This window comes from Sciurus carolinensis, chromosome X (assembly GCF_902686445.1).
Source record: "Sciurus carolinensis chromosome X, mSciCar1.2, whole genome shotgun sequence".
NCBI lineage: Eukaryota > Metazoa > Chordata > Mammalia > Rodentia > Sciuridae > Sciurus > Sciurus carolinensis.
In genome coordinates, this window is record NC_062232.1 from 60,491,647 (window position 1) to 60,514,510 (window position 22,864).

At 35.3% G+C, this 22,864-nt stretch overlaps 1 protein-coding gene and 1 non-coding gene across 7 annotated transcripts in view; one reads left to right on the forward strand and one right to left on the reverse strand.

Moving 5' to 3' along the window:
* Gpr174 (G protein-coupled receptor 174) overlaps positions 1–22,864 on the forward strand; it is a 41,184-nt gene that overhangs the window by 13,179 nt on the left and 5,141 nt on the right. For 3 of the 6 annotated variants that reach the window (XM_047536113.1, XM_047536114.1, XM_047536112.1), the window contains exon 2: positions 10,127–10,168. The exons of 1 other annotated variant lie outside the window; for it this stretch is intronic. The gene's annotated coding sequence lies outside the window, so the exon portion shown is untranslated. Of the gene's footprint in view, positions 1–4,427; positions 4,525–10,126; positions 10,169–22,864 lie in introns of all 6 variants that reach the window. 2 more of the 6 variants (XM_047536111.1, XM_047536110.1) reach the window with 1 other exon arrangement.
* Trnal-caa (transfer RNA leucine (anticodon CAA)) lies at positions 17,123–17,192 on the reverse strand. The gene has a single exon. It is a non-coding gene; the product is annotated as a tRNA-Leu (tRNA).

Genomic DNA, 22,864 nt, shown 5'->3' on the forward strand with positions numbered 1-22,864 from the left:
GTGGTTACATTACAAACGAAATTAACTGGAAATGTAATGTAGTAACCATTTTATTCAATCAGCTCAAAACACTGAATTAAAGAAACAAAACAAAACACAAGAACAAGATTTTAGGTCAGTTCATCTCCTGGAAACGTTGATCATTCCTGACAGAGGTCTCCTGCTCTCTGTTTTCACATACATACCCTCATGACCATGTTTCCTAACCAATATGATATAGAGAAAGTGCCTTGGAACATGCATTCATGAACTCTGTTATAAATGATGCTGTTAGCAGGTGCCAATTCCAAGCTCCAGTTTTAAGTCATACTCTTTGGAGCTGACTAGGAGAATAAACCTGAAAAAAATAAAACAACTAAGCTTCCTCATTTTTCAGTTTCTCTATCTGTGAAAACAATATGATTGAGGGTACTTCTTTTTCACAAGTATGGATCATCATACTGATGCCCAACAGATACTTTGCATTTCTTTGCTAAGGGTTCCTCTACAATTTGCACAGTACCATGTGCTATGAGATTGAAATCACACTGCAAAAATTGAGTGGCACCTTCTTTTCACCTAAGAAAAATCTTCAGCACGTGGCAGCATTACGCCTGATCAAATTTTCAGCTTGAAATGCTTATGAAAAGCAAAATAGTCATAAGACCTGCAACTGAATAAATGAGAAAGGGAAGCATGAGTTTTATTGATCAGTGAAATTATTGCTTTCATAAATGCCATATGGAATAGCCTAAATACCTTAAGGTTTACTGTGGGTTTGTGCCTTAAGTATATGGAAACTTTCTATAAAATTTAGCATTTGACCTGCTCAATTTAACAATTTACTTTGCACATCTCTTGGTTTGTCTGTTGAATCATTGCTGTCAGTCTACAAGTTTTAGAGGGCAGGGACCATATCTCCTTTCTTTCTATTTCCTGTGACATCTAGCACAGTGACTGATTTATAATAAGTTGTTACTCTTCTCACAACTTCATTCCTTCCAGCTTGGTAGTTTAGTAACCTGTAGCAGCAGGAAAGTTTTCAAAGAAGAAAAAGATCATTTGCCCCATTTTAGTTATTTTCTTTTGTTCATCTTGAATGCCAGTGGAAATGTATGAACCCAACCTAAAGAGGGCCTTGACATTTGTATTTCTGTATGGGGGAGGTTGAGTGACAGAAAAGAATGAGAAAGAGAGAGGAATATGTGACAGTTTCTTTTGCACATAATAAAGAATATTTGTTTCCATCCCATTGCAAAAATAAAATAAGAAAGATACTTGTTTCTGATTTGTACACTTGTGTCTGATTTATAAAATTGACAGCTCTTAACAACATTTAAATGTAACACGCTTACATTTAAATGGTTTGACTATCAGAAGGAAAGAGAAATATTCATACACATATTTGAGAATGTACAGTGGGAAGAAAATGTGATGTGTATAAAGGAACACAAGGCTTTTGAATTAAAACTCATGTTCTAGTCCTGGCTCTGCCATTAAAATATTATGTAACTCTGAGTCCCTTACTTTTGCTGGACTTCAGTTATCTTGTTTGTCAAAGCTAAAGAATCAATAGGGATTCATAGATTATTAATATCCAGGCTGGTGGCACATACCTATAATCCCAGTGACTTGAGAGGTTGAGGCAAGAGGATTACAAATTGGAGACCAGCCTTAGCAACTTAGCGAGACTATCTCAAAATTTAAAAAAGGCTAGAGATATAGCTCACTGGTAAAACATCCCTGGATTTAATCATCAGTAGCAAGAAAAAAAAAGATTATTAACAAAGCTTTAATAAAAAATTAACAAAGTCTGATCTTTAAAATGCTGACTCAGTTTTGCTAGCAAATGAGAAATTATTATAAAACTCATTGAATCATTGTCCGTGTCACCAACATATCTATCAGTGTAAACAGCATGTTTTTCCAGATGCTCAGTGTGTGTATGTGTTGACTGAATTATTCCATGTTTAGGCTGCTAAACAGGATTCAGTTTATGATATGAGGGATTCAAGCTGTCTATAACCTGTTTCCTACTCTCCTCCCATGGTATGTGTTCTTTATTTGCCTAGTTTGCAGTGGTTCCAATGAGTTACTTAAAGAAGTTAACTAGAAAAATAACTGAAGATTCCCTGTGAAAGTCTTTGATCTATCTTCTAGTTCTATAGCTAATTCATTATCTTAAATCCACTTATCCAATTATAATGGTTTTGAGCTTAAAAGTACACACTGTCTCTAAGGGATGTTTTGATGGGGAGCTATCCATGACAAGAACAAGTCTGTGCTAACTAGAAAAGTCTGTTTAAAACTATGGGTCTTGGGTTACATATGGAGTGCAGGCAGAAAGAGTTGTGGAGTAAGGATTCTCAATCAGGCCTGATGTGGCAAAGCATTGAAAAGGAAGGACACAGGCTTTCTTCTTATCTTTTACAACTGTTATATAGATTTGAATCCATTTTACAAATCAAATTTTCTACTAGGCTTACACTGTCAGAGCTCAAAGTAACTTTAGGGACAATCAAGTACAACTTCCTCATTTTATAGATAAAAGATCAAGATCCAGAAATAGAAGGGGACGTTCCCACGGTCACACCACCATTAATTGGTGATGAGGCCAAGACTAAAAGCCAGGTGTCCAATATTTCTGACTAGTGCTCTTTCCCCTATGTAGTATTTTTACTTAGCTTAAGTAACATGTCTTAGGAGTTGAAAAAGATAGCCAACAAAATAGAATGGTTTTAGGGTATATGGCTAGTCTACAAAAAAATTAAAAGTGACCCAGCAAACCAGAGTCCATTTTGTGATATTTTGCCTAACTCCTCTGATCCATGAACTAAAATAAGTGAAATTATTAAAATTTAAAAGTACCCAAGAATATTCACCATTTCAGTAGAATCTTCTAACAAGCTAGATTTTTTCTAGTGTTCATGATTAAACTGTGACCCTGCTCAGTGATGTACTCTGTCCCTGTACAATATTATTCTAGTTTGTCTTCACATATTTGCTCCACGAGGTAGTGCTTGGGCAGTTCTAGTTCTGCCTTTACACATAATAAACTATCAACAGTGATTAGAACTTGGTCACTTTATAAATTCCTGCCTGGGGTTTTTTTCCTAACTCCCATGACAGACCACTTCAGATTCTGAGTGTCTGAGAATGTATTTTGGTTATTCATCTTCGTCTCTGGTCTGTTTCTTCTACTTTGTTACCCTCATTTGAAGACAAAAAGAAAATCAAAAGAATTATAAAGTACTTTATTCTCACCACTATTTTTCTTTCTCATGTATTTTTAAAATATTTATTGAAAAGTTTCTATGTGCCTAGTGTCCTATTTATCAGGTGCTAGACATAGGAAGTAAAGCATGAATTCTACTTATTGAGAACCTACTATTATGTTTGTTAGTCCTCATTAAAAGGACTAACACCCACATGTGTACTTAGGAGCTATTACATTGTCTGCCTTCCCTCTGTGTTTTGGGTCCTCTTCTCTCCTTTGTAGGATCCCTTCCCAACATTTAGGAAGCAATCTGACTTCCCAGGCAATCCTACTGTATGTCACACCTAAGACTGCCTCCCTTTATGTTCCTTCACTGTCTTCTTCATACCAAGTAAAATGTGTCCCTTTGTATTTCATAATCTTGACTTTCTGAAGTGAAATAGCTCATCTAGTTGATTACAGTTAATATACTAATGTGTGACCCCTCCTTGTAGTGTTTTCACTTTATTAGGATATTATTGCAGACACAGTGCCTTAAAGGATAGAATCTATAATGAGACATTTCAGGCAAGGTAGTCATTCTGGAGCAAAGAGAGTTGGGGTGTAGTTTTTGGTGCCCCTAAGTCACTCCACATAGGAAGCTAACTATAAGAATTGCAAGGGTATATCTAAAATTTAATGTGCCTCCTAGAAACAGCAGTGCTGACAGCCAATGGTCAGCTGGGTCTCTGATCATGTGTATTTACTAATCAATGAAATGACTGTGGTTATGAGGACTCCTCAGGAAAGATTGCTGACTGAGATAAAGAAAGCTCCAACCCTCCAACTGTGTTGTGAGTTTGACTACAGGCTGTGGGATTTTTCTAAGATAGCTCATCATAGTTAAGAATGTCTTATAAAAAAAGAAAAGAACTATAAGAAATAATTTTTTTAAATTTTTTTTTAAAAAAGAATGTCTTGTGTCCAGGGAGTGATTTGTAATCCAGCCACTTACATTCCTACCTTCACTCACCCTTCCCAAAGGTTGCCAGGTCAAAAAGAGATGTCAGATGGTAAAAGGATTCCCACTGACTCTACCTGGCTACCACTAAAGGTCAAGTATAACTAATTGTCTTGATACTTTCACTTTTCATGATAATCCATTTCAGTATCTACCTGTTGAGATTTTCTAGTCCTCTGTGTGCATCTTCTCCATGCTGCACTTGGTCACTGCTTTTCCATGTTCTTTCAGGCATGAATGAATTAATCAGGCAAGACCTCTCACTACTTCCTCAGGAGACCCTCTTGATCTGATTAAGTAGTTCATCAGCACTGGAGAAAACAGTAAGGTATTCAAATAGAAACTTGACTTCTGTTTTTTTTTCTACAGACCAAATTTTGATTCATTGTTCACAAATGGGGTACAACTTCATTTCTATGGTTGCATGCAATATAGAGTCACACCATTCATGTAATCATACATGTACATAGGGTAATGATATCTATCTCAGTCCACTATCTTTCCTTCCCCCACCCCTTCCCACCCCATTTCCTTCTACACAATCCAAAGTTCCTCCATTCTTCTCTTAATCCCCATCGCCCACATTGTGTATCAACATCCATTTATCAGAGAAAACATTCAGCCTTTGGTTTTATGGCATTGCCTTATTTCACTTAGCAAGATATTCTCCACTTCCATCCATTTACTGGCAAATGCCATAATTTTATTCTTCTTTATGGCTGAGGAATATTCCATTGTGTATATATACCACAGTTTCTTTATTCAGTCATCTTTTGAATGGTTGGTTCCACAATCCAGCTGTTGTGAATTGAGTTGCTATAAATATTTATGTGGCTATATTACTGTAGTATGCTGATTTTAAGTCTTTTGGGTATAGGCCAAGGAGTGGGATAACTGGATCAAATGGTGGGTACATTCCAAGTTTTCTGAGGATTCTCCATACTGCTTTCCAGAGTGGCTGCACCAATTTGCAACTCCACCAGCATTGTATGAGTGTACCTTTTTCCCCACATCCTCGCCAACACCTATTATGGCTTGTGCTCTTGATAATAGCCATTCTAATTGGAGTGAGATGAAATCTTTGGTTTTGATTTGCATTTCTCTAATTACTAGAGAAGATGAACACTTTTTCATATATTTGTTGATTGCCTGTACATCTTCTGTGAAGTGTCTGCCCAGTTCCTTAGCCCATTTATTGATTGGGTTCTTTGTATTTTGGGGGTAAAGATGTTTAAGTTTTTTTTATAAATTTTGGAGATTAGTGCTCTATCTGAAGTGCATGTGGAAAAGATTTTCTCCCACTCTGTAGGCTCTCTTTTCACATTATCGATTGTTTCCTTTGCTGAGAAAAAGCTTTTTAGTTTGAATCCATCCTATTTATCAATTCTTGCTTTCATTTCTTGCACTCTGGGAGTCTTGTTAAGGAAATCTAGTCTTAAGCCAACATGATGAAGGTTCGAGCCTACTTGGTCTTCTATTTGGTGCAGGGTTTCTGGTTTAATTCCTATGTCCTTGATTCATTTTGAGTTGAGTTTTGTGCAGGGTGAGAGATACTGGTTTAATTTCATTTTACTGCATATGGACTTCCAGTTTTTCCAGCACCATTTATTGAAGAGGCTATCTTTTCTCCATTGTATGCTTTGGTACCTTTGTCTAGTATGAGATAACTGTACTTCTGTGGTTTGTCTCTGTATCTTCTATTCTGTACCATTGGTCTACCTGTCTATTTTGGTGCCAATATCATGCCATTTTTATTACTATTGTTCTGTAGTATAGTTTAAGATCTGGTATTGTGATACCTCTTGTTCACAATTTGGCTATTCTGGGTCTCTTATTCTTCCATTCAAATTTCATAATTGTTTTCTCTATTTCTATGAGGAATGTCATTGAGATTTTAATTGGAATAATATTAAATCTGTATAGCTCCTTTGGTACTATGGCAATTTTGACAATATTAATTCTGCCTATCCAAGAACATGGGAGATCTTTCCATCTTCTAAGGTTTTCTTAAATTTCTTTCTTTAGTGTTTGTAGTTCTCATTTTAGATGTCTTTCACCTCTTTTTTTAGATTGATTCCCAAGTATTTTTTTGAGGCTATTGTGAATGGGGTAGCTTTCCTAATTTCTCTTTCAGAGAATTCATCAATTATGAATAGAAATGCATTAGATTCATGAGTGTTGATTTTATATCCTGCTCCATTGCTGAATTCATTTGTTAGTTCTAGAAGTTTTTTGGTGGAGTTTTTTGTGTTCTCCAAATATAGAATCATGTTGTCAGCAAATGGTGATAGCTTGAGTTCTTCTTTTCCTCTTCATATCCTTTTAGTTTCTTTGGTCTGTCTAATTTCTCTGACTAGGGTTTGGGATCTCGAAAGCCAGGTTCTCAGCCTTTTTTCATATTTTGAAAATAAACCTACATACAGACCACATAAATGATTTCAATATTAAACATTTAAAATTTGTATATCTCATTCAGTGTATATTACCATTCTGTATACATACAGTACAGTAATACTTGTGTGTTAAAGAAAAGAATGCCATTTGCTGAGAAGAAATATTATAGTCAGTGTAAGTGAATCAAGTGAACATTATGCATGTGTTTATTCATTGATTGGTAAGTCTCAGGTTGGGGAATGATTTGGAAGATGCAGACTTCAGAATAGGAAATGTTCAGAATGTTTGATTTTGAATTCTTTGTCTGCATGCCTGTTGTTAGGAGTGTGTTACCCAGGCAGTAGCCTAGATATCTCATCATTGTTTGGGGATAGGTCTAATGCTTAAATTTAATTTAAAATATCATAAGCAAAATGACTGTGCAGATCACTGTTGAAAATTAGGGGAAATGGGCTTTAACAATAAAGAAATTAGGTTATAGCTCTAACCAGGAGGTCAGAATTTTAGTAAGCAATGCAACTACTGCAGTACATTTATCCTCTGTGTATATATATGCATGTTTACCCTAATTATTTAAAATATGGTTTATAAGCATCTGAAACATATATTGAACACAATTGATCCTTCTAGTTGCATTTTCTCATAAAAGATGAAAGATCCTCTGCTGAAGACAACTTGAACCTCTTCCCTTGTTGTAATTGGGATGACAGTTAAGAGCTCAGTGAAACAGGTAGAAAAAAGTCAGGCACCTCCCCGAAGCACATCATTTTGGTAATATTCATATACTTGTGATTCATGACAAATGAAGTAGCCTACACATCCAGTGGCATACTTCTTTTGTCAAATGTGGTCATTGTTGGCTGAAATGAAGTACTATGCCTCTGTTGGAGGTATTAGCAGATGAAAGTGCTGGGTGATCTTTTCATTCCTGTTCTGATATGAAATTCAAATTAACTGGAGAAAATTAATTTTCAATATTAGTAGTCAAAAAAACCCTAATGAAGATATACCCTCTGGCTTGAGAGACAGGAAGAAAATACTCAGCTGTTAGTACTAGCACACAAACAAAAAGCAAAACATAAAAACCCAACAAAAATTTTTTTATTAATAGGTGTGTAAAGATAAATTGCTTAAGTTATTTCCTCCTGGAAACATTAACCAATATTCAGTCTTTGTCCACAGCATTTATATATATATATATATATATAAACACAGTTATTATATATAGTATATATATAGTATGTATATATATTATATATATACAGTTATTTTATACTGTTTAAAATGCTAACAATTTATTTTATTTAATATATTTATATAATACTTACAATTGAACCTTATAAATATTAACTCATTATCTGTTCATAGAAGTAGTTACTATACCATCTCATTTATAAGATCAGGCAATTTAGACATAGAAATGACCATCTTACCCAAAGTCACACAGAAAGGAAGTGGCACCAGAGTCCATACTCTTACCTACAAGTGACCCCTTATTATTTATAAAATATTAGATAATAATAACATTCATACATATGAATAAATATTTATAGCATGGAATGTCAAGGCTATTTGAAATCTGAAATGACAAAATATCAGAGATGGAATTGTCCTTAAAATATTACCTGAGTTAACGTACCCATTAGGGCTCAGAGAAATTAAGCGACTCCCCAGTGTCATGTGTATATTCAATAGTAGAACAAGAATTCAAGATTTATCGCTTTCAATCTAGTACTCTTCCTTATACTAAGTGTTTCTGTTTTGACTAATGTAAACAAAATGTTATCACATTTTATATTTTTGAATAAATGTCACATTCTTATTCTAATGATGCTGTTTTTTTACCAAATATTCTCATAATTTTCCTTTGAAATTGCTTTTGCAACTGGCTTTAGCCAATGAAGGAAAAGGATTCTTTAAACAGTACGGTCATAACCTACTTTTGACCAAGAATGCCATTTTTTTCTTTGAACTCTAATTTCATTGTTTAGACCTTGCTCTGAATTACTTTTGATTGTGTACAAAAATTTAAAGACCCTTAAAAGGCAAAAGTTTGTCATTCCTAGGATTATTCTAAAGAACACAATGCACAATTTGAGTATAATTCTAAAAGAGACTTCCAAAAATGTTCTCGGCAGTAGGAATATAATTGGAATAAGCACATAGCCTTTCAAAGTGACAATTTAGAAGAGTCAAATTATTTAGATTCTTGATTTCTGATAGTTTATTTAAAGAAAATATTATCACTGTAGGGAAGCCATGTTTTAAAAATACCAAGTTATTAATGGAGTGCAGAAGGTAGTGGGGGGATTGATGTGAATGTGTGTGTGTGTGTATGTATGTGTGTGTGTGTGTGTGTGTGTGTGTGTGTTATTTCTTGGGTGATTTTTCCAAGATGTAGAAAATTGCAAATGGAGAATATGCTACTTACCCTCCCAGGAAAAGGATATTTCCTGGAGATAGATATCTTGGTGTGCTGTAAAGGATATGTTCATGTCATAGTTTGGAGATGTAAGAGTTATGGAAGTCAGATTGACAGAGCTAGGAAAAGGCAAAAGAAGATAGATCAAAACATTTTTTTTGGCAGCTATGTTCAGTCAAACTCATTAACAAGGAGAGAGAACAAAGATTAAGGAAGATTTTAAAGTAGAAACATTGAACTCTTAGTGATATCAGTGATATTTCCAAGGTTATTAAGAATGGGAAAAGAGAAAGGTCTGTTTTACACAAATTTATCATTTCAGTTTACTAGCTGTTTGTTTTAACCTTCTTCCAATCCCATCTTTGAAGGCTTGTCTAAATGACTGATACATAGATAGATAGGTGACTGGAATAGGGACCAATCACAGAATAAATAATGGAAGTACATGACCATTCGATGGCCATCTTAAAATAAAAATACAAAGACTTCTCATGTTTGTAATTACACTGTCATTGATATAATCACTGAAACAAACAATACTTGTCCACACTGTCAGAGTTGTGTTTCCAATCTCTTTTCACTTGACATATACTTAAGTTGATATTTACAATAAGGGCATATGAATTCAAGTTATTTGTCATTGCTTAGAGGTACATGTCATTATTCTAACACTTGCTATAATGTTATAAAGAAAACAGGTGGAAAATTAAATGAACATCATCTAAATGAATCTCAAAATGTGGCTGGTTGCTTAGTTTTCACTCCAGTGAACTAGTCAAAACCAACCAGATATTGTAAGTAATGTCATTCCTGGAAAAAACAATCCTTTTATTTATTGTCACCAGTTTTGGTATAAAATCACCCTTTTCAGCTTTTTACAGCATTCATGTAAAGAAAAGAAATTAGAAATAAATAATAGGAAACAAAAGTACACATTGCTTCTAAACTCACTCTAATATAAGGTAATTCCACAGTCTAACTGGTATCCAGCAGTCCAGCCTTATACTCTGAGTGGATAATGATATAGTAAAATAAGCAGTTTATCTATGGCAGAAATAAAAGTAAGCAAATCAGCTGATAAATTTAACAATATATTATCTTTTCTCAACTGCAGGTTTTTGGGACCAGAGCCTATTCAACACATTTTAGGTGCTTGGTAAGTCCCCTGGCGTGGTGGGGAAGGGACTTTTCATTTCCTGCCATGTGAAGGCAGCAGGCTATGCTAGAGAAAGTAAAAATAGCACCACATTTTCACAGAGAAATGTGCTCTACTCCATTTTGGTGCATGTGAGTGGAGAGGAAGTGATTTTTTTTTAAAGTTGATTTGCTTTCATTTTTGCTTTCTTTGATCATAATACAGTGTGATGCTTAAATGTATAGTATAAAGAGTTGGGATTTTTTCAAAGGCAATGAGTTGTATACTCTGCCTTAGCTAATGGCTTGCAGATTAAGATGGTAAATTTCAGGTTGGATGATTTTTTTAAGGTTATATGAACATGGAGCTTCAGGGTCCATTGTTGGTCTGAAGGAGGTGCTTTTTTGTTTGTTACCAAAGATTATTCAATTTGCTTCCCAAATACTTAAACACATTGTGATTATTTTTGGAAGACCACGTAGGAAATCCTAATCAGTTCAATGGGATAGTGTCCAGAGTACTTATTTTTGTCTATTGGCAGGTGACCAATAAGGAATAGCAATTCTTCTAACGGAGGAAGGTGGAGAAGGATATAAATCTTAAAAAGAAAAATCTGAACGTAATTCTCAGTAAATGAAAAATAAAAGTTCTCAAGAAGGCGAATTTTGTGATCTCTAAATGTTTTCAGTGGCCAATATAAGTGATTAAAATGATAGTAGAAATTTACAACTTTTTCTCTTTAGATTTTATAACTTGTGACCTTTAAATGTCATACTGTAAAGATCATTCAAAACTGGATATTGAAAACAGTGCTTCTACAAATATGAAGACATTCATATTGTTCATTTAACAGACACTTTTCTAATGGTCTGCTAAGGGGCTTTAATATGTTGTAATTGCTGAGGGAAATACACAGACGAATAGGAAATAGTTCTCACTCTTGAAGAGTTTATGGTCTAGTGGTTGTGCAGACAATGCACTATATCATCAGACAGGATGAATCATATCAGACAATAGAGGTAAAAGCAACATACTGTGAGAATTCAAAAAAAGGAAGACTAATTCCAATTTGGATGGCATGGAAACCTTGAGGAGGAAATGAGATTATCAAAATTCTCCTTTAAAGAATTTTCTCATAGTCCGGGTATGGTAGTATACACCTATAATCTCAGTGGTTTGGGAGGCTGAGGCTTTAGGATCATAAGTTCAAAGCCAGCCTCAGCAACTTAGTGAGGCCCTAAGCAGTTTAGAGAGACCCTGTCTCAAAACTAAAAACTAAAAAGGACTGGGGATGTGGCTTAGTGGTTAAGCTCTCTTGGGTTCAATTGCTGGTACCAAAAAAATTCTTTTTTCTCACCCATCAAAGTGAGAAGGTACAGGTGGGAAGCAAGAACATAAATACATTTAAGCTTAAGTCAAAGGCTGAGATATCCAGGTGCATTTTTTTGTGTGCAAAGATAGACTGGCATTTGGAAGGGTATAATAAGAGATCAGGCTAGAAAGAGAGAATAGGGGGACTGGGGTTGTGGCTCAATGGTAGAGTGTTTGCCTAGTATGTGTGAGGCACTGGGTTCAAGTTTCAGTACTGCATATAAATAAATGAATAAAATAAAGGTCTACCATATCTAAAAAATATTGTAAAAACAGAGAAAAGGACTTTGAATGTTAGGTTTTTAGGCCTTTGAGGTGTGGATACTTGAGGGGTTTTGCACAACTTCGTGAGATGCTTCAACTTACATCTGATAAAGACAATTGCAGAAATATGTAGTCTAAAATAACAAAGTCATGCTATTTAACATAATAAAAAGGAAGTAGGACTACTGCTCATGTCAAAATGTTGAAAGCAGAGATAAAATATGAATGTTTGTTCAGTCTTCCAAATATTGCTGAATATTGCTTATATTATATTGAAAAGGTACAAAAAGCTTGTATTTGCCAGTGGAGATTCTTTATTTTCTTGCCCGATTACTTTAAGTAGATGATGCCTCTCTAGTCTTTCATTTAATCCAGAATACAAGCTATAGTATTTTTTAAAATCATCTACAAAATATTGAGAAGAAGGGGATTTCTAGGTTTCTTAGGTACTTTTTAACTCAAAGTACAGAATACAAAAAAAGGATAGATGCTACATTTGTTTTTAAGGCCAAAAATCAGTATCACACAACATTGGCCTGTCAGTTCTCCTTCATTGGGTCCCAATATTGAGTTCTTTTACTTTTTATTTCAATGAAATAAAGAACCACCAAAAATGAACAAACTGTTGAAAATAACACCACTGGATGCAAAAAAAAAAAATAGTAACAGAACCTTTTTCAGTGAAAACAAGTATGCAAAATTCCAGCCACCTATTGCCTATGCCTCAGCTTCATAAACTGGTTTGATCCCACTCTAGACTCAGAATGAGGTCTGTTTTCCTTTAAAACACTTCATCCCTTCTTAGAGGACAGCAAAATTCCCGGGTCATTGTGAATCTAGTAACTACGAGATTGTTGTGGGAGGAAGAAGGTGAAAGTGTCCCATATGGCTCAATTTTCACCACCTCCTTTCAATCAGTATATACAATGCCATCACAGACAAATGTGACAATAGTTCTGATGAGAAGCTACAGTATTACTTAATATCTTATATTTCATATGTAAGGCATATTTCTTCCAGAATCAGAGTATACTGACCTCAAAGTGAGTATGTCATTACCTGGGTTCTTGGACAGTGGGTGCAATAGATTTGCCACAAGAATCTTTGAGTTTAGTCAAGGATTCTCCTTGCTTCACTTCTGCAGCCTCCATTAGAGATAGCTTCAGAACAATGGCTACCTACCCATCTAACACATTATAGTTAGAGCTCTCTTCTTTAGTGTGGTACCTTATGAAGCAGTAGGAATACAAGGCTAAGCAGTAGATGCATTAGCAGTGATGTGCTGCGATTTTCTCTGCTTCCTTCTAAGCCAAGGTGCATAGGGTTGCTATTACTGGTGGAAGATCACACAGAGAGTCTTGCCGTTTTCATTTTAATGACACTTCAGTTTCAAAAACCAGAAAGATGCCCCTGAGAATCAAGAGTTTCTAAAATACTTGGTTTGCGTCTACTAATCAGGATTGCTATGCTGCCAGAAGGAGGAATGTACGCTCATTCATACTGATTTCTGACATGTGGTCACTGCTCAAGGATTTTAAAGGGTTATTTTCTAAAATGAGGTCAAAATAATTCTTCCAGAATCTTGTTTAATTGATGGGATTCATTCTCAAAATATAGAATATGGTAGAAAATTGAGATGTAATCTTCTAGAAACTTGTTCCATTTGAATATGGAAAGACATGCCACCAAGATTCAGAAAATTAAGACAGGTCCAGCACAAGACAAAGCTGTGGTGCAGTGGTGCACACCTGTAATCCCAATGGCTCAGGAGGCCGAGGCAGGATGATTGAGGCAGGAGGATCACAGATTCAAAGCTGGCCTCAACAACTAAGCGAGGCACTAAACAACTTGGTGAGACCCTGTCTCTAAATAAAGTATAAAAAAAGGGTTGGGGATGTGGCTTAGTGGTTAAGCGCACCTGTGTTCAATCCTCGGTACAAAAAATGAATAAATAAATAAATAGGAAAGAAAGAAAAAGAAAAGCAAAATGACAAAGCTTTGCAACTACAGGAGGCTTATATTCAATCATATGAAATAGAGTGTTAAATATATCATTCTTCCCTCAAAGTCTAATATAAGGAAAGGATCTATTAGCTGTCACTTAACATACAGAAATGAGATCTGCATGTTTTAATTAAATTGCCTAGCTCTTGTGATATAAACTCTTCCATTAGCACTTTTAAGGGTCATTGCTGAGGGCTTGATGTACACATTTTAGAGTAATTACTGAGAAGTAAATAAATTTTGCCACTTGTATTTTAGTATTTAAAATCTTAAACTTAAAATAATTTTCCAATAGGTTTCTGAAGACCTCAGTGTCTACTCAGAGGCTTCTTCTACATTACCCTTTTGTTCTTTAAAAAAATGCTATATATTTGGAATAACATAGCGTGGAGAAAATGATATATAACACACACACACACACACACACACACACATATATATATATAAAACACACGTTACTGTGGAGGAAAAAAGCTACTAGGCACAAAGAACAGAAAAAGTCAATATGGTCAGTGAGCTGAAAAATCAAAGGATGTGAAAACTCTGTGATCAATTACACATGTTCCAGAATTTCTGTTTGTGTGGGGTACTGACATTCCCTAAGAAAGGGTGCCAGGCTCGAGTTCCTGGGCCTGATCTTTAAAGGTGGGAGTTTGGTACTCCCAGCCTAAACTCTTCATATGGGCAAAAGGAGATTCATTCCCAGCCAAGTGGGATATTTTTTTCCTCTTTTTTATTAAAGGAAGGCATTTTGATTCCTTAAAAATCACACCAAATTAGGTAGCCACCTACACCCCAAACCATGACCAGTCCTGAAGTGAGGCCCTGGGGACTGGTTTTATTTTCTACTCTCTCTACTAGACCCCATAAGGTTGGTTTACTCCTCCACTTTCACAGGCTATTAACCCTGTGGAGCAGTGGATAGGGCACACTGTCAAAGAGAAAATGGCAAGAAGGCCTGCAAAGAAGTGAAAATGGCCAGAAGGATCTGATTATCTTGGACCTTAGTTTATTTTATGTAAGCTTGGAAGCTCATAACTTTCCTTTTTAAAAAATCCCCCTTCTTGTCCAAATGCTCATGTCTGGACTGAGACACAAGGTGAACATTCAGAAAAGCTGAGGAAAATCCCCACAGCCATGTCAGTACTAAGAACAGGAAATACATACAGTTTTCCCAGTGTATCATAACTTGTGATCTTCTCATCACTTCTACAAAGTGAAAATATTTGAAATTTAATGTGTAAAATGGAAATTTGTAAAATAGTGACTTGCCTTCTAAAAAGACAGTTAGGATACACACACCCAGAGTAATAAAAACAGGAGACACTGATAGCCAGATATTTGGGTACATGTAATTCTAAACTGTCTGCTCAGGGTTTTAAAGTACCCATCAAAAGTGATTTAATACTTTCACCAGTGTTTTAAACTTGTATAGATAAAGAAGTTTTGAGATTCACTATGAAGCACAAGAAAAACAGCAATGAACAAAGTGGAGCTTTATTCAAATTGTTTACAGAGGAACATAGCATATAAGGGACATAAAGGTATCATCATATTATATTAAGCTCTAATCTAGCTTCTCAAAAAATCTTAATTGATTCTAATTGAATCCCTGCTACATGCAAGGTACCTGCATTTTGAAGGTGAAGGAGTATAAAAAAATCATTAAAATACTGTCTTGGTGGGTAGGGAGCTCACATTTTTGTGGGAAGAATTAGGAAGAAGCATATTTCAGATATGAATAAAATAGTCTGGGAGTTCACAGGTGGATATGATCATAACCAGGCATGGAAAGCAAAAGCCTTCATTGAAAAGGTAGCATTTTTGCCAGTGGCCTTCAAGAATAGGTAGGATTTCAATGAATAAAAATGAAATAGAACAATTTAAGCTGAGGAACAACCAATAATATTGGTTATGGAGGTAGGGAAGCACAGTAAATGCCTGCAAGGACTCTAGATTCACTTTGGAGTCGATGGTATTACCCTTTTTCACTAAAAAGATTCTCCGATTTGAAGGCTCACAGATTTGTTTTTTGTGAAGCTTGTTAAAATGTAGATGCCTTAGCTCCACCCTTTGGCAATTAAGATGCAGTACATCCAGGAATATGCAGTTGAAAAAGCATTGCAGTTAGCCTATGAACCACATTTTGAAAGACCCAGTTTGAAAAAAAAAAGGGGAAATAGTATAAATGGCCACCTGTATATCATGTGGCTAAAAGCAAGACTCTGGCAGGTGGAAGCTTCATAAGAACAAATAGCCTAACATTTTTTTAATGAACAGTAGGGGCAGGGATGTGGGTAGTTAAAGTACTTGTTAATTCTTAGTTCAGGTTTGAATAGCCTCAGTGGTCATACATCTCCAATACCAGTTGGTGTGCACTGCTCTCCAGAATAAAAAATAATTGCAAACTATAATATCTGAGGAAAGGCAATGTAACTAGATATTATCAACTGATGATGGGAAGCCAGGTGATGACCATCTTGTTGTCTCCAATTAATTTAGAGTACTTCTCAGAGTAGAGGAAAAGATACTGTTCATTGAAAACAAAATGGGTTTCAGATCTCAGCAGAGATGTTGAGACTTAACTAAGTGAAATAACTTCCTGGTAAAGTGGCAATGTTCACAATAACTGCATTGTTTATATATATGTGTTTCTTCCCCTCATGAATTTGACCTATATGAGACTCGTAAAAGGTGTTAAAGCTAAAATAAGTTGGGAGAAAGCCTGAGGGGAGGATACCATCCAGGTAGATTATGCCTCTTTCAGATTTAAAAAAATCCAGTGGAGCATCCACTAGGGCAGAACTAAAAAATTCCCTAGAAGAATTTACCAAGCTAATACTTTCTAAAATATGTGCTTAGTGCCATATAGTCAGCTCTTCAATTACATGCAGTTGCTGGGCAGGTTTCCCAGAAAGATAGTAAATTATTTGACTTTGAAGTTTTAAAATGAAATGAAAAGGGAAAGCCTTGAAATTTATCAGAATCAGGAAGAAAATGTTATGCTATTCTATCCAATTTTTGTGATTATTCATGTGTAATAATGGTACAATTGTCTCCTACCCACATGCACACACCTGTTCAGCCCCATAACCTTTTCAGTCACTTGTGGTACTAGGTCTTCTTTTTTCTTGGCTTACTAAAATGCACACCTAACCAGAACTCTAAAAGTATTTTTGAGCATCTTATTGCCTAAAAGGTGGGATTCTGTAGTTTCTGGGCGGGACTCCACCACCACTTGCTGCTATTATGTCTCAAAGACAACCATTAGGGACAGGTAATTCGATGATCTAATATTTTGATCATTTCCTTTATTAATACAGATACATATTTTTTTGGTGATGCTGGGGATTGAACCCAGTGCCTTTTGCTTTTGAGGCAAGCACTTTACCAACTGAGCTATACCTGAAAACAGGTATATATTTTGATGGAAAGAAGTCTTAAGGTATTTTATCAGCTAACATCTTCATAGATCATAAGAGTTTTGTCAGAGTAAGTTTAACCAAATTGACAAAGTTATCCCTGATATTCATTTGAACCAGATTGTACCTGGATAAAGCAAACAAATATATACTATAGTTGAAAAATGCTCTTGAAATCTAAATAATATTTACTGAAGTTTCAGATTTAGATGAACAAATATAAATTTATAAACAATTACAATAACTTCCTACAAGATTTCCCTATGAAATAGTTACTGGCCTGCAGATCACCGGAAACTGATCATGCTAAATTAGGTCCATTGGTTCCTTTTTTCTTCTCTTCCTCCTACCCCCATTCCCAGTAAGTAAGTATAATTGAGGAAGGATAGAATCCTGAAGTTAGGGAAATTTTTGCTCAAGAGATCTGGTATATTGCTTCATAAATATTCAAATATTCATATTGCTTCATAAATAAATATCTTATTTGAAATTAGAGTCTGTTCCAGTGCCTGTTACAATATGAATTCTGTCTTACGCAAAGACAATCTCAAAGAATAATGGTATAATCTGAAAAAATACCCTTTTCATTTTTGTTCTCAAAACCCCTAGATAAAGAAATATTTATACTCACAGTTGATTTGGGGTTTTCCCATACTTGGAAGTCTCCTTCATAATCTTAAGAAACTTTTTTTTACTAGAAAGTCATGTTACATAAACAAAGGGAATGAATCATCAGTTTTTCCAGGAGGAAGCCAGAAGAATCTTAATGGAGATGTGCTATTCATTAGGCTAAAATATAAAGATGGAAATTCATCAATGTGTGGACAAAAAAGGGAATGACCAAGGGAAGCATAGACTTCCAGAGGGTGGTGTTGACTTTAAGTTCTATTAAGTTCAAGAAATATTCTTTACAGTTTGATCATTCCCCTCTTTAGTGCTTATAGGGTACAATGTATTTTGCCTATGAGCACACTTTTCAGACTGTACAGCAATTTGCATTCCTTCTTGCCAGATTATAAGGTCCAAGAAGACTTACGTCATGTGCCCTTTTCTATGATCTATATTTGCAGAACCAAGTTTGGAGCCTGGCAAACTGTACATGCTAAAGAAATATTTGCTGAGTAAATATTTGATGAATCTCCATGTTCCAAGTTTAGTTCTAGGTACTCCAGGAATATACAGGTGTACATGTTTCAGTCCATGACTTCAAAAATTTCTTGACTAGTTAGGGTGGAGTGGGCTGGGAAGGAAGATAATGGCATAAATATGAAAACAGAGAAAAATTACCATACTTGACTCAGGAGACTGAGGCAGAAGGATTGTGGATTTAAAGCTAGCATCAGCAACTTAGAAAGACCCTAAGCAACTTAGAGAGACCCTGTCTCAAAGTAGAAAATAAAAAGGGCTGGGGATGTTGCTCAGTGGTTAAGTGACCCTGGGTTCAATCCCTGTACCTACCTGCCCTGCAAAAATTACCATACTTAAAAAAAAGAAAGTGAGGTACTTAAACAGAATTAAAAATGAGATCCAAAGAAACGACTTAGCATAATGCCCTTAACTATAAAATATTTCATGAAAAACAGAAAGGCCCTTGCTAATAGGTAGGATTGATGGGCAAAAATGAAGATATTCCAAGTGACTCAAGAGGTTTGAGGCAGGATGATTGTAAGTTTCAGGTTCACCTGGACAACTAAGTGAAACTCTGTCTTAAAATGAAAATAAAAAGGACTGGGGATATAGCTCAGTGTTAGAATATCTCTGGGTTCAATCTCCAGGACAGAAAAAAAAAGGCTGAGATAGCAAAATGTGCAAAAGCTGTTTATGCAAAGAAAAAAGTCGGTTTGAAGAGTGGGAACTCAATTGAGCTGTAGTGCTGAGCATATTAGTAGAGTAGTGGAAGACAAAACCTAAAGATAAATGGCACTTTATTAAGGAAGCCTTTGAATGGCAGATTCTGCTTTGTGACTGGTGAGAAATAAGAAGCCATGAATACTTTTTAAACAGGTTATCTTAGAAAATAACTTACAATAGCCTGATGTACAATGGAGTGGGGAAAAAATGAGAACACAGAGACCAATTAAGTAATAAAAGCCTAAACTGGACTAGAAACAATACAGATTTTAAAATGGATATAAAGTGGGGCTGGGGATTATAGCTCAGTTGGCAGAGTGCTTGCCTCCCAAGCACAAGGCCCTGAGTTCAATCCCCAGCACTGCAAAAAAAATGGATATGAAAATTAATTCACTTACAGAAAATAATAATCGGTTGTGATTATTGTTTCTTGAACACTTACTATTTACCCACCAATGTGTTAAGTGAATTAAATATCTTTTTTTTATGTTTGATTCATTCCATTATTTTTTCATTCCCCCAACCCCTCCCACCTCTCTTTTCCCTCTATACAGTCCCTCCTTCTTCCATTCTTGCCCCCCTCCCACCCCCCATTATGTGTCATCATCCGCTTATCAGTGAGATCATTCGTCTTTTGGATTTTTGAGATTGGCTTATCTCACTTAGCATGATATTCTCCAATTTCATCCATTTGCCTGCAAATGCCATAATTTTACTATTCTTTATAGCTGACTAATATTCCATTGTGTTTGTGTATATATATATAAATATATATATATATATGATATATATATATATATCACAGTTTCTTCAGTCTGGCTATTGTGAATTGAGCTGCTATGAACATTGATGTGGCTGTATCTCTGTAGTATGCTGATTTTAAGTCCTTTGGGTATAGGCCGAGGAGGGGGATAGCTGGGTCAAATGGTGGGTTCATTCCAAGTTTTCTAAGGAATCTCCACACTGCTTTCCAGAGTAGCTGCACTAATTTGCATCCCCACCAGCAATGTATGAGTGTACCTTTTTCCCCACATCCTCTCCAACACCTATTGTTGCTTGTATTCTTGCATTAAATATCTTAACTCAGTTCTCATACTGACTCTATAAGTTGGTAATATGATTATTCTCACTTTACCACAGAGGAAATTAAGAACCAGAGAGGTTTAGTGAGCTACTAAAGGTCACACAGCTATTAAATAAAGGAGCAAGAATTTAAACCCAGGTTTTTCTGACTCATAAACATATTATTTTTCTCATGGTATGGTATTGCCCCTTTAGGAATATATTTAAAAGTGGAAAATAAGTGAAAAAGGCTCAATATATCCAAAACTTGAGACAAGCTGCCTGGGGAAATATTATCTTAAAAACAATAATAAGTCTGGAATAGAATCTTGTTTGAAGTTGGAGAGGTAATCCTTTTTGTTTGGGATATGTTGATTTTATTTTCAATTAATAAATATTTACACAAATTGTTGAATTTAGTAAACATTGAGCACTTACTTGGTGTCTTACACAGTTCTTGTGTCTGGGTATACAGCAAACAAAGCATATAAGAATATTTTCCTCATGGACTTTGCATTCTGGTAGGGAAATATAAATAAAATAAATATGTAAAAGTGATCAAAAGTAGGTTGTTGATTATTGATATGGATGAAATAAATACAGAGGTGACTTGGGGAGTACTGGGAGGGAGTTTAAATTTTAAATAGGAAGATCAAGGAAAGCCTCATTAAAAGGTAACAATAGAGCATATGTGTGTGAGCATGAGTGTGTGTGGTTGGGTGTGTGAATAGTAAAAGCACTTAAAATCAGTTTTTATTCAATTTCACATAAGTGATGCAATATCTGTAACTACAGTCACCATGCCGTACATTACATACACAAAAATATTAATTTTATAATTGAAAACATATACCTTTTGACCAACAACTCCCCATTTCCCATTCTACCCCTAGCCTCTGACAACCCCTATTCTACCCTCTGCTTTTATGAGTTTGGCTGTTTTATATTCCACATATATGTGTGCTCATACAGTATTTGTCTTTATGTGCCTGACTAATTTCACTTAATACAATGCTCTCCAGTTTCATCCATGTGGTTGCAAATAACAGAATTTTCCTCTTTATATAGTCTAAATATCAGGGAGGGCATGGGAAAGTACTGGGGTATGGAATCTATCAAATTATGCTATGTTCATGTACAAGTATACAACAGTGAATCCTATAAATATATATATAAAATTATAATTTTATACATACATATAATTATAACGTGCTAATTAAAAATAATGATAATAGAAGGGAGATCAGCAGAGTAAAACAAGTGGATCAGGTGGAGGGAGGAGGGGAGGGAAAGAATAGGCCCTGGGTATATGAGATTGATCAAATTGTTTTATGTGCATGTTCACATATGGCATATGAATCCCACTATTATATATAATTATAATGCACCAATAAAAAGAAATTTAAAGAAAGCAGCAGACCAAATAGAAAAAAAATTGCTGAATAGTATTTCATCGTGTATATGTACCACATTTACTTTATTCATCCATTAAGGGTTACTTAGCTTGACTCCACGTCGAATCTGTTGGGAATAATGCTAAAATGAACATGCAAAAAGAGAAATGTCTTCAACATACTGATGTCATTTCCTTTGGATATATATCCAGATATAAGATTGCTGGATCATATGGTAGTTCTATTCTTAATGTTTTGAAGAACCTATATGCTGTTTTCTGTAATGGCCATACAAATTTACCATCAACAGTGTAGAAGGATTTTCTTTTCTCCCCATCCTCACCAATACTTGTTATCTTTTGTCTGTTATACAACAGACATTCTTACTGGAGTGAAGTGATATTGTGCTTTAATTTGCATTTCCCTGATGATTAGTGATCTCTAACACCTTTTCATATACTTGTTGTTTGCCATGTAATTTTCTCTGTCACCTAATCAAAATCACTACATGTGAAAATATTTCAAAGATATACTTCCATTTGGGAGCTGAACAACCTTGAGTGTAACAACTCATTCAATATTGATGTTACCCGTTAAGAGTTATGCTTAGAGGTGTTTTATATCACCAACTTTGTGGTGATATAAAGGAGCTAGATTATTTCTCACCATCTTTATCTAAGAAATCTCAAATGTTTAAACTCTTCATTCTGAATACATACATAATTCATGTTACTCATCACGCCTTTTAAATGAAGTGAGCACCATATCTTTGAATAATGTGCTATTTTACTTAATAGGAAATTGAGGCAAAATAATGACAATAACAATTCCTTCAGGGGCTGAATCATGCATGTTTCAAACCACATGGATTTGATAATCCAAAGCAGGATGTTTCATAATTCCCATTTCATTTTTGTTCTTCCCATGTATCTTTAAAGTCAGTTAAGTCCTCCTAGATTTCAGCAGCCTTGAGGCAACTATCCAAGTCCCTAAGCTAAAATTTGTTTACCTCAGAACAAGGGTCATGGACCCAGCTGAGTCAACTTTCTGGGGATTTTCTTTCTCTGTTCTGGTGCTATGGTCTGTTGTCTTGGATCATTAAGAGGTGACTAAATGACCCATGTAAATGGAAGTATTTAAAGAGAGGCTGGTTGCCCACTGATTTTCAGACATCTGGGAAGGATTTGGATCAAATCAGTGGCCCCCAAATGATGGTTCAAGGACAAATGCTGGGCTGGTTATATCAGAATCATATGGGGAGCTTTTTAAAAAAATGAGTTTTGGGCCCTACCCCAAACATACTGAATCAGAATCTCTGGAGGAAACACCAGGAAAACTATAATTAAAAA